This window comes from Rattus norvegicus, chromosome 2 (genome assembly GCF_021556685.1).
Source record: "Rattus norvegicus strain SHRSP/BbbUtx chromosome 2, alternate assembly SHRSP_T2T, whole genome shotgun sequence".
Taxonomy (NCBI): domain Eukaryota; kingdom Metazoa; phylum Chordata; class Mammalia; order Rodentia; family Muridae; genus Rattus; species Rattus norvegicus.
In genome coordinates this window covers 145,054,539-145,069,301 of record NC_141535.1, presented here as the reverse complement: position 1 = coordinate 145,069,301, position 14,763 = coordinate 145,054,539, and positions in this window count along the sequence as shown.

Sequence of the window (14,763 nt, the reverse complement as noted above, 5' to 3'; positions counted from 1 at the left end):
TTGTATAATCACATGTAGAAAGTGATTTACATATATTATGCTTTAAAAACCACAATGAGCCTTTGAAATATTAAGATAATCAAAGGTAAAAATATAGCAAGAAAACACAACAAAGTAGATGAATATAAAATGAATATAAAATATGTTCTAAAAAGATGTGGGAGTTACATGTAAAGTGAACATGGATATAACTTGGTTATAATTAAAAGTAATTAAAATTTTAAGGGCAAGACTTAATATCATGACATTGAAACTATCTGATTCACTATTTACAACAAGGTATTTTAAGGGACTTTCATTCTTTAAATATATATATATAAATACATATATAATATCATATATATATATATATATATGTCTACGGCTCCATATATGGGTGTGTGCATGTGAGTGCAGTGTCTACAGAGACCAGCACAGGTGTCTGGGCATCTGGAACTTAAGTTCAGGTGGTTGTAAGCTACCTGATGTGGGTGCTAAAAGAAATTCAGATGCTCTATAGGAGCGGTAAGCTCTCTTAACCACAGAGCCATCTCTCCGGCTCCAATATTGTTTTCAGTTGCTCTCAGTAGAATCTGAAAAAAAAATCATAGTAATAACTGGATTAGAAAGACAAACACAGAGTTTTTTTCTTCTTCCTAAGTAAGATACTCAAAGCCTATGATTAGATTTCATTTTTGTGTTTTATACATTTTCTCATTGGCAACGCCTTCCCTTGCTAGGTATCCATGGCCTTAATGGTAGGAAAATACTTTCTAAAAGCTTTTTTTTTCCTAGTTGGCACATTCCTACTAAGTTACATAATGATCAGGGAACTCGTTTTATTGTATAAATATTTAAACTTAACACAGCAAGAATATTCCAACAACCACAAGCCTGTGTATAAAAATCTCGGCAAGAAGCATGAGTAGATCTGAGTGAAGAGCATGCATTCACTTGAAATTGTACTGACAAATATGAGACAGCACTTGACCCCAGCAGGGGACCACATCCTAATGTAGGTAAGTGCAATCCCTCTGATGTGACATCTGAAGGGCCTAAGCTGAGCTCTCTTAATCACAGCACTCCTCGATTACAGCCAAGCCAAAGAAAGATTTCCACAGTGAGAAGAAACTTCAGAAGGTCAAATAGAATTGGGCCAATGCATGGTGAATGGGGTGAAACATGGAAAGAAAAGGCAAAGCCTGAAAGAATCATAAGTTGAAGAAGGAACTCTAAGGCCACAGATTAGGAAAGAACCAAATTCATCACCTCCTTGTAAAAGTTAGGAAAATAATATTGGTGAACTACTTAACTCAAAAAAAAAAAATAAGAAAGGAAGAAGAAAGAAAGAAAGAAAGAAAGAAAGAAAGAAAGAAAGAAAGAAAGAAAGAAGGAAAGGAAGGAAGGAAGGAAGGAAGGAAGGAAGAAAGGAAAGAAAGAGAGAGAGAAAGAGAGAGAGAAAACCAAGCAATCTTTACAGGCATAAAAGAGCACACAAAACAGAACAAAACCACATCCTGTTTTAAAATATACCAGTCACCCAGACCATTGCAAATGGAGAATAATATTGCCCATGGTATGAAAGAAACCTAGACTCATAATACCCCAGAAATTAGTGAATAACACACTACAAATTAGTCTACAAAATATAGTCACATCATCTAGAGTGTGCCATTGATCTCAGCCACTTGGGAGACTGAGGCAGGAAAACCACTTGACCTCAGGAGTTGAATACTAGCTCTGACAACAAAGAAAGGGACCCTTTGTCAAAAAGAAAACATCATAGACACTTGCTCAAACAAACTATACCATTTCAAAGACTATGAGTGAGATGCAAATGGGCACATGGGAAAATAAAACTGACATAAGATGTAAATGAGACAAGGGCATAGGGAAATGTAGCATTAAAACAAAGAAAGCATTGGATAAAGAGTGCTTGATGGGTACATGCTACATGAGTATACATACATACGGTGTCTTTTATTAACATATGTAGAGAAAGGGCCAGTAGCTGTAAAAGACGGGGTGACAGGAGAGTTTTACTAAGCAAACAGGAGTATCTGCAGTGATGGAGTTGTCCAGTGGCTCCCAAGTAGTGAAATTTACCTGACGGTATGCATATCAAGTGTAATGAACATTATAATACAAAACATAGGAAAATGAATGCAAAGAAGAAAATAGAAACAAAATGTTAATGATATTTAACAGACAGTACTGATTCATTTAGGGAAGGACAAGCCAACACAAAGAGAGTGAAATCTTCCATAGAATAAAACCAAAGGGAAAGAATAGAATAATTACTTCACTCTTTAATTCAATACTAAGTTAAAATATTTTGAGAGACATCAAACTAAAAATTGAAAGAAAGTATCTAGAGGAAAATATTAATCAAATAGACAACATAATACATTTTAGCAAGAAAAGATCTCTCTTGCAACACCAAATTACATGCATGGAGAAGAAAATTCAATTGACTTCAGATATTATACAGCAACTTTTAGAGCAAAGGGAAAGTTCATATTATCAATAATTCTTTTATTTGACCAACATTATTCTTAATAAGGGCAAGACAAAGTACTACCAATGTCTAAGAAGTCAATACAAATGCATCAGACCACAAAAGTCTTAGGACAGATAATAACATTTAAAATCTGATGCTGGGCTGGGCATGGTGGATTCCTGCCTCTGATCTCTGATCTTACGAGTCTTAGACAGGATGATAAAGAGTTTGAGACAGCAATGGGCTATATAGTTCGACTTTGCCTCAACAGGAAAAATAAATAAATAATAATAAATTATTACTGCCTGGTATGAGAACTTACATACAATGATAGTGATCGTTTCTTTTTGTTTGTTTGGGGGTTTTTTTGTTTTGTTTTTTTTAAAGTCAAAATCATTTATTACTCCTTTATGTGATAGCCAACCCAGTCCCATTAGCTCTAATACAGTCTGGAGAAAAATAACCCAATCTCCCAAGAAAGTCTTGAATCCATTCATGGGGGTAAATTCCCTTATGATCCCAGCTCCGTTTAGAGATTCCATCAACCAAACACATTGCAATAGAGAATTGAGGTTAATGTGAGCATTGGTGAGGCACACAGTATCAAACCACAGCACTGTTTTATAAGGCTGTTGAGGTTAAGACATCCCACATTCAGTTTCTCCCTTACTTTCCCCCTCTACCTCCTTCCCGCCTTTCCACTTTCCGATTCTCTTTTCTCCCTCTCCACTTCCTCTTTTTCTTCCTCACTCTTGGCAAGTTATCTCCATATATGTGTATGTATATATATATATACATATATATTAATATATAGTGTATTTTTTAACATAACTAAGTCACTTTAAAATTTTTTGAAATTGAAATTACATATACTTAATGTGTACAGTGTAATGTTTGGAAAATAGAAATAGACGAGGTGAACTGATTGTGGTAGTTGAGCTATTAACTATGGACATCTTAAGGTATCATCTTTTTTTTTAAATCGTTATTTTTTTGAAAAATTTTTTTATCTTTATTAACTTGGGTATTTCTTTTTTTATTATTATTAACTTGAGTATTTCTTATATACATTTCGAGTGTTATTCCCTTTCCCAGTTTCCAGGCAAACATCCCCCTCCCCCTCCCCTTTCTTATCGGTGTTCCCCTCCCCACCCTCCCCCCATTGTCCCCCTCCCCCCAACAGTCTAGTTCACTGGGGGTTCAGTCTTAGCAGGACCCAGGGCTTCCCCTTCCACTGGTGCTCTTACTAGGATATTCATTGCTACCTATGAGGTCAGAGTCCAGGGTCAGTCCATGTATAGTCTTTAGGTAGTGGCTTAGTCCCTGGAAGCTCTGGTTGCTTGGCATTGTTGTACATATGGGGTCTCGAGCCCCTTCAAGCTCTTCCAGTTCTTTCTCTGATTCCTTCAACGGGGGTCCTATTCTCAGTTCAGTGGTTTGCTGCTGGCATTCGCCTCTGTATTTGCTGTATTCTGGCTGTGTCTCTCAGGAGCGATCTACATCCGGCTCCTGTCGGTCTGCACTTCTTTGCTTCATCCATCTTGTCTAATTGGATGGCTGTATATGCATGGGCCACATGTGGGGCAGACTCTGAATGGGTGTTCCTTCAGTCTCTGTTTTAATCTTTGCCTCTCTCTTCCCTGCCAAGGGTATTCTTGTTCCCCTTTTAAAGAAGGAGTGAAGCATTCACATTTTGATCATCTGTCTTGAGTTTCATTTGTTCTAGGCATTTAGGGTAATTCAAGCATTTGGGCTAATAGCCACTTATCAGTGAGTGCATACCATGTATGTCTTTCTGTGTTTGGGTTAGCTCACTCAGGATGATATTTTCCAGTTCCAGCCATTTGCCTACGAATTTCATAAACTCGTTGTTTTTGATAGCTGAGTAATATTCCATTGTGTAGATGTACCACATTTTCTGTATCCATTCCTCTGTTGAAGGGCATCTGGGTTCTTTCCAGCTTCTGGCTATTATAAATAAGGCTGCAATGAACATAGTGGAGCACGTGTCTTTTTTATATGTTGGGGCATCTTTTGGGTATATGCCCAAGAGAGGTATAGCTGGATCCTCAGGCAGTTCAATGTCCAATTTTCTGAGGATCCTCCAGACTGATTTCCAGAATGGTTGTACCAGTTTGCAATCCCACCAACAATGGAGGAGTGTTCCTCTTTCTCCACATCCTTGCCAGCATCTGTTGTCCCCTGAGTTTTTGATCTTAGCCATCCTCACTGGTGTGAGGTGAAATCTCAGGGTTGTTTTGATTTGCATTTCAACTTGGGTATTTCTTATTTACATTTCAATTGTTATTCCCTTTCTGGGTTTCCAGGCCAACATCCCCTAACCCATCCCACTGCCTTGCTATATGGGTGTTCCTCTCCCCATCCTCCCCGCATTACTGCCCGCTAATAGCCACTTATCAAAAAATTCATCAAGCATTAGCCTCTTTGGGAACCACCAGAACAATAATAAATTAAAAGAATCATTGGACTTATACTCCACATGTATAAAGTGTATAAAACAGAAAACTTAATATTTACCTCAAGGACACACAGTAACTTTCAACTGATTTAAGTCTAGATTTAGATAAAAGAAACTACATTGTTATTTATACATCTATGAATTATCACAAGCTAAACTCCATTGAAGGATAAAAAGTATTATTTATACATTTATATCTGGCCAATATAGAGAGAGATATATAATCATATATAGGCATTAAATATGTCTAAGACCTAATGCATACAGATACATCTAATACACTAAATACATATGTAAATTAAGTGATGACGTGTATATGAGAGTTGTCTGTGGATTCTATCTCAGCAGGGTCGTGAACAGCTTGAACATTGATATTTTGAAATCCTGAAACATAAACAAGCCCAGTACCTCTTAGATCATTCTGACAGATAATATATGTTGGTAGCAATTTCTGTAACTGGGCATCACTGGACACCACTGCCCAGTAAGGGAGATGATCATGATTCGTCTTCGATGGCAGTGAGCAACCTGACCTTCCATGCACAGGCTCACCTTACACATGTCATTTCTATACCTGTCAGGAAGAAGAGCACTCACTTAACAAACCTGAACAGATATCTCAGTGAAAATAGGATACACAAAACCATCTGATTTTTTTTGCAAACTATTTAAAAAGCCTAAAAATTAATCATAAAGGAAAGCAACAGCAATTAAATTTATTATTATTAATAAAAAGCAAATGAATCATACCCCTGAGGGTTTTTTGTCTAACCATAAATTATTTCAGAAGTTCAAACCTCATGGTTATGATGCCTGTTGTTTTTATTGGTGGTGGTGGTGGCATTTAATTTGGCTAATATTCTAGTTTGTTTATCTCAGAGGAAGTTTCAGTCCACCAAATGATGGTATGGACACTAAAATACTCTCTAATTTCAAGATCAAATGTACCAAAAAAAGCCTTTTCAAAAAAGCAAAAAGTTGGGAAAAAAAAGTAACTATGGTTACCACAAATTGATAGCTCATGAGAATAGTTTTTCATCTGTGTTGTATATCTTGGTCTGAGGAGTCCACGCTTTGATTTTAGGCAAGAGATACTCCTTTAATCTTACTAAATGACATGTTCTTACAAGAAATTAGGCAAGTGTATTTGTGGAATAGACGACATGGAGATAATATTGTCTGGCACAAAGACAAGGCTTAAAATTGGAACCCATATATTCTTCTAAAATGTTTAAGGAATAGAAGAGATCTGAGATGGTGCACAAAGTCTCAGTTAAAAAAAAGAACTAGAGTTAAAAATAACAATTTGGAAGGAACAAATATCATAGGCAATTACATACCAAAGAGCTTCTTCTAGCCGGAGCAAATCAATAAAGCAGCTCATACCAAGATTTTCCAAATGAAGAAACAAGACTTTCATGGCTATATTCCAACACTAAACTCAACTTCAATCAAGGTTACCCTGCCATAAAATAGAGTAAACTTATGACCTCCTTCTACCTCACAATTTTCTGAAGCCCCAAAGCCCAGACAGCTCCTGAGCAATTACTCTGAGTCCTTGTTTCTCAGTCTTTAAGAGCCAAAGCCTGTGAAGAGAGCAATTCAGTCTCCCACTCCCCTACTCCGACGTTTTGTCTCTTTGTAGAGAGCATGGAAACCGGGAAAGGGAATAACACTCGAAATATAAATAAGAAATACTCAAGTTAATAAAAAAATAAAAAAAATATCTATAAATAATAGATTTGGAAAAAATGTCTGCCAGGAGAAAACAGGCTAAACTAAGGAAACTTCAAAACCTTTGACATTCAAATTAAAAGGGCTATTAACAGTTTTCCAGTACATAAAGGCCAAGTTCCAAGAACAGTCAGGAATGGCTTTTGTAAGCTTATGGATTGTCAGTGGAGGAATTCCATTAAAGGACAAGTAATTCCCCCACAGTTCCTGATCACCATACAGCAGGGAGCCCTTGTTGCTCCCGTGTTGTCAATACATAATTAAATGAAGCTCTTCCATATCTATGGAAAGCATTTCTTGACATTCATAGTTAAACTTTTCAGTGAACTTAGCCAAAAAATCATTTTAAGGGACTTATTCTGTCTTTAATATCCAAATCCCTACCTCTCCTAATTTAACAGCAATTCACATATCTGATGCAGGCTTCCTTCTATGGTAAACAGGTTTGTTGGTGATTAGTTGTTCTGGATATACAAAGCTAAGGGCCTGCATCTGGAAATGACTTCCTGACTATCAGAGTCAAAGCAGTCATCACATAGCAAGAGAAGAGGAAGGTGTGGTTGTTCATGTGTGTGTGTCTAGTTAGTCTCATCCTCTCATGTAAAAACACCAGGACGCAGTCATGGGGCTACACTTTAGTGAGCAATTTTTTTCTGAATCCTTTTCAAAAGCTAGGTGTCTGATGTCCATAGTCAAAACATTTCCAAATCTAACGGATCCCTGATGTGTCATGAAATTTTGATATTAGTGTGATGGAATTACACTCCAGTTATTTCCCTCCAAAAGTATTTCACAGAAATTATCACAAGCAGGGAGAATAGTTTAAAATGCTAAAGGCAGAAGACAAGGAAATTTTGACCTCATGGTCATTTTGTTTGTTCACTGATATTTACGCTATGAAGACTCTAGGAAGTGCAGGATATGGAAAATGAATGAATGAGGCTTTACACTTCATTTTTGATACATTTTAATTCCATTTCAAACCATGTTAAAACTTAGCTCAACCTCCTTTTCTTCCAAACAGCTTTTCTTCCAAGTCTATATTCATTTTCCAGTTTTTTAGACTTTGTTTTCCATCTCTATAATTTTGTAGTAAAGAGAAGAGGAGAAAGCCTTGGAAAAACTAAAAGGAAAGAAATAAAATTCAGTTTAAATTTGGTTGGTGCATACTTTCATAGGCCAATTAGAAGCTGTGTTTATGTCCATAAAGCTAGTATTATTTCATAATAAAAATTTTATTAAAACGTAGAGTCAATTATATTTCCCTTCCCTTGGATTTACATATGATGAAGCCTGACTGTCCACTGTGATTGTATATAAACATAGATAATTAAGGAGATGGGTATTACCTCTTGGTGACCCAGTATCTATTTCACAGGTTCTTTAAATCATAGATGAGCAGAATAAAGAATTTAAAGAGAGACTCAGAAGGAATACTGAAGAGAAACTTTTTGGAATTTGAAAGGAAACATAACACTATGCCAGGTAAGATGGTGGCTTCTGGAACCGCCAGAAGAAAGGAAAGGGAAAGGGAAAAGACAGAAAGTTAAACTTTAAAGAAAGAAGGAAAGCGGGGTCAGCAGTAGAAGTGAGTAGTTGTCCTCCACAGTGGAGGATGAGAAGAGGAGAGAGCTTGGAAGAAGGGTTGGGCAAGGGAGGAAGAAACAGAGTCCAAAAGTCCACAGCATTGTGGTAACCAGATTTAAAATTTTGAATAGTATATAAAGAGAAAAAAATAGAAAAAGAAAAAATAGAAAATGGGCATGTTTAGCAGTAAGGATCTGTAAGCAATTGTATGGTAGGGGGTTTTAGACTATATGTAAGTATATATAAGATATATATATAAATATCTCATTAAGGGATAAATATTTCTGCCATCTTCTCAATTCATCTTTAAGTATATCATGTTTTTACCGCCTTCTTGCCATTCTCTTGGGTTATAAAATGGGATTTTCCCCTTGTAATAGGACTTTGGTGTTGTTTAGGTAAGAGAAGCTCCTGTCATCTTCATCAAAGAAATCAATGTCTGAGCAGGGAGCAATGTCTAATAATGGGAGTTAGTGACAATTATTATAAGAAAGGACAATTTTTTATTTTTACCTTTCTCAAAATTAGTGCATTACTAGAAATACAAGAGGTAAAGTTCAATGCTGATTTCTGGAAAGATCCTTCCTCAATGATGTTGAAACTTTCTAATATCTGACTACTAATGATATTAAAAATATACAACTCATCACAAAATGGCTAAGAGATACTCTATTTGAGGTCATATTTCAGTGACCATGGATGTGGAACAGAGAAAATTTTCAAATAATTCCTAACTACATTCAGCTAGAGATATTTCATACTTGTCACAATTGGCAATAATCACAAAATTTTATTAAAACCAAAACCTGCTGGTGAAGCTATTTAACCGTGGGTCCCTTCACATGTTCCCATGGAGACCATACCTTGAGACCGCCTCTGAGATATGTGATTAAGTAATAGCTCCTCAAACTACAAATATGTATATCATTTAACCCTGACCCCATTTGTGTATTTATACTGATATTTGGCATATTTTAATGACATTCATATAAGAATTATTTATAAGAAGAAAAGATAAAACTAAAAGATAAAAAGATAAAAGATAACTGTCTATATGGTCTAGCTAAATAATTAGTCAATATATCTACATAATAGATTAGTTCTTTGCAGTTTCTATTTTTCTTATTCTTTCATTCCAACACTGTTTCTTTACTGAATCTCTAGTCGCTAGGTAACCAAAATGCACAACACTGGAAGGCCCCTGCCCATCTGTCCCCAGCATCCTAGGGCAAGAGAGCAAGGAATGATCAAAGCATAGGAAGCACCTAGGGAAGAATTTTTAGTCAGTGAAAAGGCATTTGATTTCTTTTGAGTATGAAGTTACCATAGAAACAAACTGAGCAAGAAGTTAAAAGCCTCTGGCAAATCAAGAAGTAGGTAGATCAACTTTACCTAACCTGCTCAGACAGTAATGGGGGGACAAGGTCTAGAATGTGACTGAAATAGGAGTTTGTTGAGAAATTACAATGGAGTGATCTATCAAATAACTTGGCTGTATAATCGATGGATTGAGAGGACTGAGCAGGGAAAGAAGGCAGCCAATGAGTTTAGAAGTCTTTTTGAAATTATTCAAAGAGGATAAGATGGGAGGTTGGTTCAAGAGTTTGCTGTAAAAATGAGGAAAGATGAGTGACATTTTTAAAATGTGGAGACTAAGGCTAATCTATAGATCTCTAGACTGCCAGAGTCAAGGGTGGCAGTGGAAAGCATGATTCTCAGTTTCTGTTAGAATTGAAGTCGATGTAAAAAAGTAGAATATCCAATAAAAAAATGAGTAATACACAAAAAAGAGGCAGTGTGGACTTTAAAATTCTTTGATATAGCCAGGCAGACATGAGGGTAGTCACTGATCTACATGAGCTCATAGCTACAGATTTGGAAACCATAAAGAGAAAAGTGTAATTATCCCAACCTTTGTTAAATGGAAACATCAAAATGGAATTTCTGAAGTTTCTTAAATCGAAAACATTCCCATGATTTTTCATTAAGAGTAAGAGTAAACAGAGTTTTTACAAATTTGTATTTCTTCTATGGGAAAACGAAAGCCACAGAATGGGCAAAAGTAATGAAGACAGACTGTTCAGCTGGTTTCCAGTTTGGATGAGAGGTGAGTTCCAACCAGGTCTGTTAGAAGCCAGTTTCTACTTGTGTCCGTAATATGTCATATGTGATAAGAGAAGAAAAAAGAGGAAGGAACAAAATCGGTGAAGAAATTTTAGAAAAAGTATTTATTTAACCCACACTTTTCCCAAAATAAAGCTTCTAGGGAAGACAACGATAATATTTTCCTCTTTCCCTCTCTTTAGAGCATGCTGGAAAAGGCAAAAAATAAATCATGAGAGAGGACACATTTTCAATGAGTGAAAGGTCTAGCCATGTTTTTTTGAATTTCGACCCAGGATGCTGGAAAAGGCAAAAAATAAATCATGAGAGAGGACACATTTTCAATGAGTGAAAGGTCTAGCCATGTTTTTTTGAATTTCGACCCAGGACACACACACACACACACACACACACACACACACACACACACACACACACACTTTAGAAAATACATGTTACATAAAGGCTTGGAGCAGTGCACACTTCACATTACAAATATCTGCCATGGTACTGTACAGCTATAAAATTATAGGGAAATTTTAATTAGGAAAGTGAATTGACAGGATATGATCAGGTTGTGAGGGAAACAGCCATGGGATGACACTCAAACCGTGGGAAAGATTTGAAGAAAAAATCATAGTAAGATATTCTGTCCTTCATGTATGTGACTCTCAGCTGGGAAGGTGAACAGAAGAAAGGGAAGGCAGACTGAAGTAAGAGTCATAAGATGATGTGAAGATATGAAGGTGTGTACTTTGAAGAACCTAGCCATAAGTACTCATCAATGTCTTGAAAAGACTAAGAGCTGAAAGATACAAATCCCAGAAGCATTGTACCTTGTGTGACTAACATCATTTTTCTACTCGATGCTCTACTAGGGTATTTCTCTGAAGGCAGATTTGTAACTCATGATTTCATAAATGAAGGTCTGCTGGTATTTTTCTACAGCATACGAAGTGCTGCAGATCACATATATGACTGGGTCCACATCTGCATTTATGAACCATCAAAACTCGTCAATAACTGTGTCCAATTTATTAACACTATCATCAACCTACTCTGCCTTATTCATGTTTGAAAATCCAAGGATTAAAAGATCATTTGGATGATTCTGAGTTCAGCAGTTAAGACTACTTGATGCTCCTGAAAAGTCTCTAGATTCCATTCCTAGCACCCACGCAGTAGTTCAAAACTGTCAATAACCCCCGGTTCCAAGGAATCTGATCCTCTCTTCTGCTTTCTGCAAGTATCAGAAACACACATAGTATGTGTATAAACTGAAAGATGTCACTGCTCAAAGGTATGACTGAGAAGATGGTTTTAACTGTAGCTACTGGAGTGAGTACAGCCAGAGGCATCCGAAAGAATCCAGAGCATGGAGAGAAAGTAGTATTCTGCACATGACCAGCAGACTGGGCCATGGGTATGGGAGAGGGGAAGACAAAGTGAGCAGATGTAAAGGAGACCAAGAAGAGTGGCATAGGAAAGAGGGCCAAAGGGTAAGATGAAAAGAGTGAGCAGATTAGCTGCCACAATGACTGGGTTACCTGGGAATGAGAAGCTGAGGGGGCGAGAGGCCAGCAGCTGATGAAGTTTAGGGTAGGGGCAGAGTGAGAAGAGCTGAGGAGAACAGATCATTGTGATACTGAGGAAGCCTGGAAACCAGCATTCGCTATGGTATACAAATAGATCCCACACACAGATAACAAATACATGTTTATTTTGGACCTGACAGTACTTGTAATTCATGTAGACACTCACTCACACATGCACATAAAATAAAAATAAATAAAGCTTTAAATAGTAAAAATGAGTGTTTTTGAGGCCATCTGTGAGACTTCAAGCAGTCAGGATAGACCACCTCCCACACCCTCATGACCCTAAAGGTTTCCTCTTCTGAACTGACAGCTTGATTCTTGGTAACAACTACTTGATAAACAAGATAACTAAAGACATCTTGAGCTGGAGAAGAAAGAAAGAAACAAAACAAAACAAAGACAGGCAGCCATCAATCTGCAGATTGCCACACTACAGTACCCACTGCCTTTGCAGAGAGCTTTAGTAAATTCCAAACAAAAAGCTAGGTCAAGGGAATCCATCTTTGAAATCCTTCCTGTTGGGCAGTTGTGGTGACAATTGTTACTATTGGTCCAAGCCTTTTTGTACTATTCTCTAGTTCTATCTCTCTTCCCTCTCCTTCTCCCTCTCCCTCTTTTTCTCTCCCTTTCCCCTCTCTTTCTTTCTCTCTCCTCTCCTCTTTCTCTCTCTCACCCCTCTCTTTCTTTCTCTCTCCTCTCCCTCTCTGAGTATCTCTCTGTGTCTCTGTCTTTCTATCTCTATCTCTTTCTCTCTTGCTTTCTCTCCTCCCTGTCCCCCATACCCCTGTGTGTGTGTGTGTGTGTGTGTGTGTGTGTGTGTGTGTGTGCTTTTCTTGCTGTTCAATAAATTTCAATTGCATGTACACACACCTACTATTAGAATGTTTTATTCTTAGGTCTCATGTGATGAACCTCATGTATTGCGCTCTGGTGACTCTTGATTGTCTAGTATCTTCATACCAATGCTAAGCACTCCCAAGTTTGTTAGCCAGACTCCATAGTGCTCAAGGAGAACACTTAAGTCTCACTTTTTCTCTTCCTAAAAATTCTGAATTCCAAGTGCACATTAGTGAAAGAGTCATCCCATATTTCTTTTTTTTTTATTAACTTGAGTATTTCTTATATACATTTCGAGTGTTATTCCCTTTCCCGGTTTCCGGGCAAACATCCCCCTCCCCCCTCCCCTTCCTTATGGGTGTTCCCCTCCAAACCCTCCCCCCATTGCCGCCCTCCCCCCATAGACTAGTTCACTGGGGGTTCAGTCTTAGCAGGACCCAGGGCTTCCCCTTCCACTGGTGCTCTTACTAGGATATTCATTGCTACCTATGAGGTCAGAGTCCAGGGTCAGTCCATGTATAGTCTTTAGGTAGTGGCTTAGTCCCTGGAAGCTCTGGTTGCTTGGCATTGTTGTACTTTTGAGGTCTCGAGCCCCTTCAAGCTCTTCCAGTTCTTTCTCTGATTCCTTCAATAGGGGACCTATTCTCAGTTCAGTGGTTTGCTGCTGGCATTCGCCTCTATATTTGCTGTATTCTGGCTGTGTCTCTCAGGAGCGATCTACATCCGGCTCCTGTCGGTCTGCACTTCTTTGCTTCATCCATCTTGTCTAATTGGGTGGCTGTATATGTATGGGCCACATGTGGGGCAGGCTCTGAATGGGTGTTCCTTCAGTCTCTGTTTTAATCTTTGCCTCTCCCTTCCCTGCCAAGGGTATTCTTTTTCCTCATTTAAAGAAGGAGTGAAGCATTCACATTTTGATCATCCGTCTTGAGTTTCGTTTGTTCTAGGGATCTAGGGTAATTCAAGCATTTGGGCTAATAGCCACTTATCAATGAGTGCATACCATGTATGTCTTTCTGTGATTGGGTTAGCTCACTCAGGATGATATTTTCCAGTTCCAACCATTTGCCTACGAATTTCATAAACTCGTTGTTTTTGATAGCTGAGTAATATTCCATTGTGTAGATGTACCACATTTTCTGTATCCATTCCTCTGTTGAAGGGCATCTGGGTTCTTTCCATTTTCTGGCTATTATAAATAAGGCTGCGATGAACATAGTGGAGCACGTGTCTCTTTTATATGTTGGGGCATCTTTTGGGTATATGCCCAAGAGAGGTATAGCTGGATCCTCAGGCAGTTCAATGTCCAATTTTCTGAGGAACCTCCAGACTGATTTCCAGAATGGTTTTACCAGTCTGCAATCCCACCAACAATGGAGGAGTGTTCCTCTTTCTCCACATCCTCGCCAGCATCTGCTGTCACCTGAGTTTTTGATCTTAGCCAATCGCACTGGTGTGAGGTGAAAACTCAGGGTTGTTTTGATTTGTATTTCCCTTATGACTAAAGATGTTGAACATTTCTTTAGGTGTTTCTCAGCCATTCGGCATTCCTCAGCTGTGAATTCTTTGTTTAGCTCTGAACCCCATTTTTAATAGGGTTATTTGTTTCCCTGCGGTCTAACTTCTTGAGTTCTTTGTATATTTTGGATATAAGGCCTCTCTATCTGTTGTAGGATTGGTAAAGATCTTTTCCCAATCTGTTGGTTGCCGTTTTGTCCTAACCACAGTGTCCTTTGCCTTACAGAACCTTTGCAGTTTTATGAGATCCCATTTGTCGATTCTTGATCTTAGAGCATAAGCCATTGGTGTTTTGTTCAGGAAATTTTTTCCAGTGCCCATGTGTTCCAGATGCTTCCCTAGTTTTTCTTCTATTAGTTTGAGTGTGCCTGGTTTGATGTGGAGGTCCTTGATCCACTTGGACTTAAGCTTTGTACAGGGTGATAAGC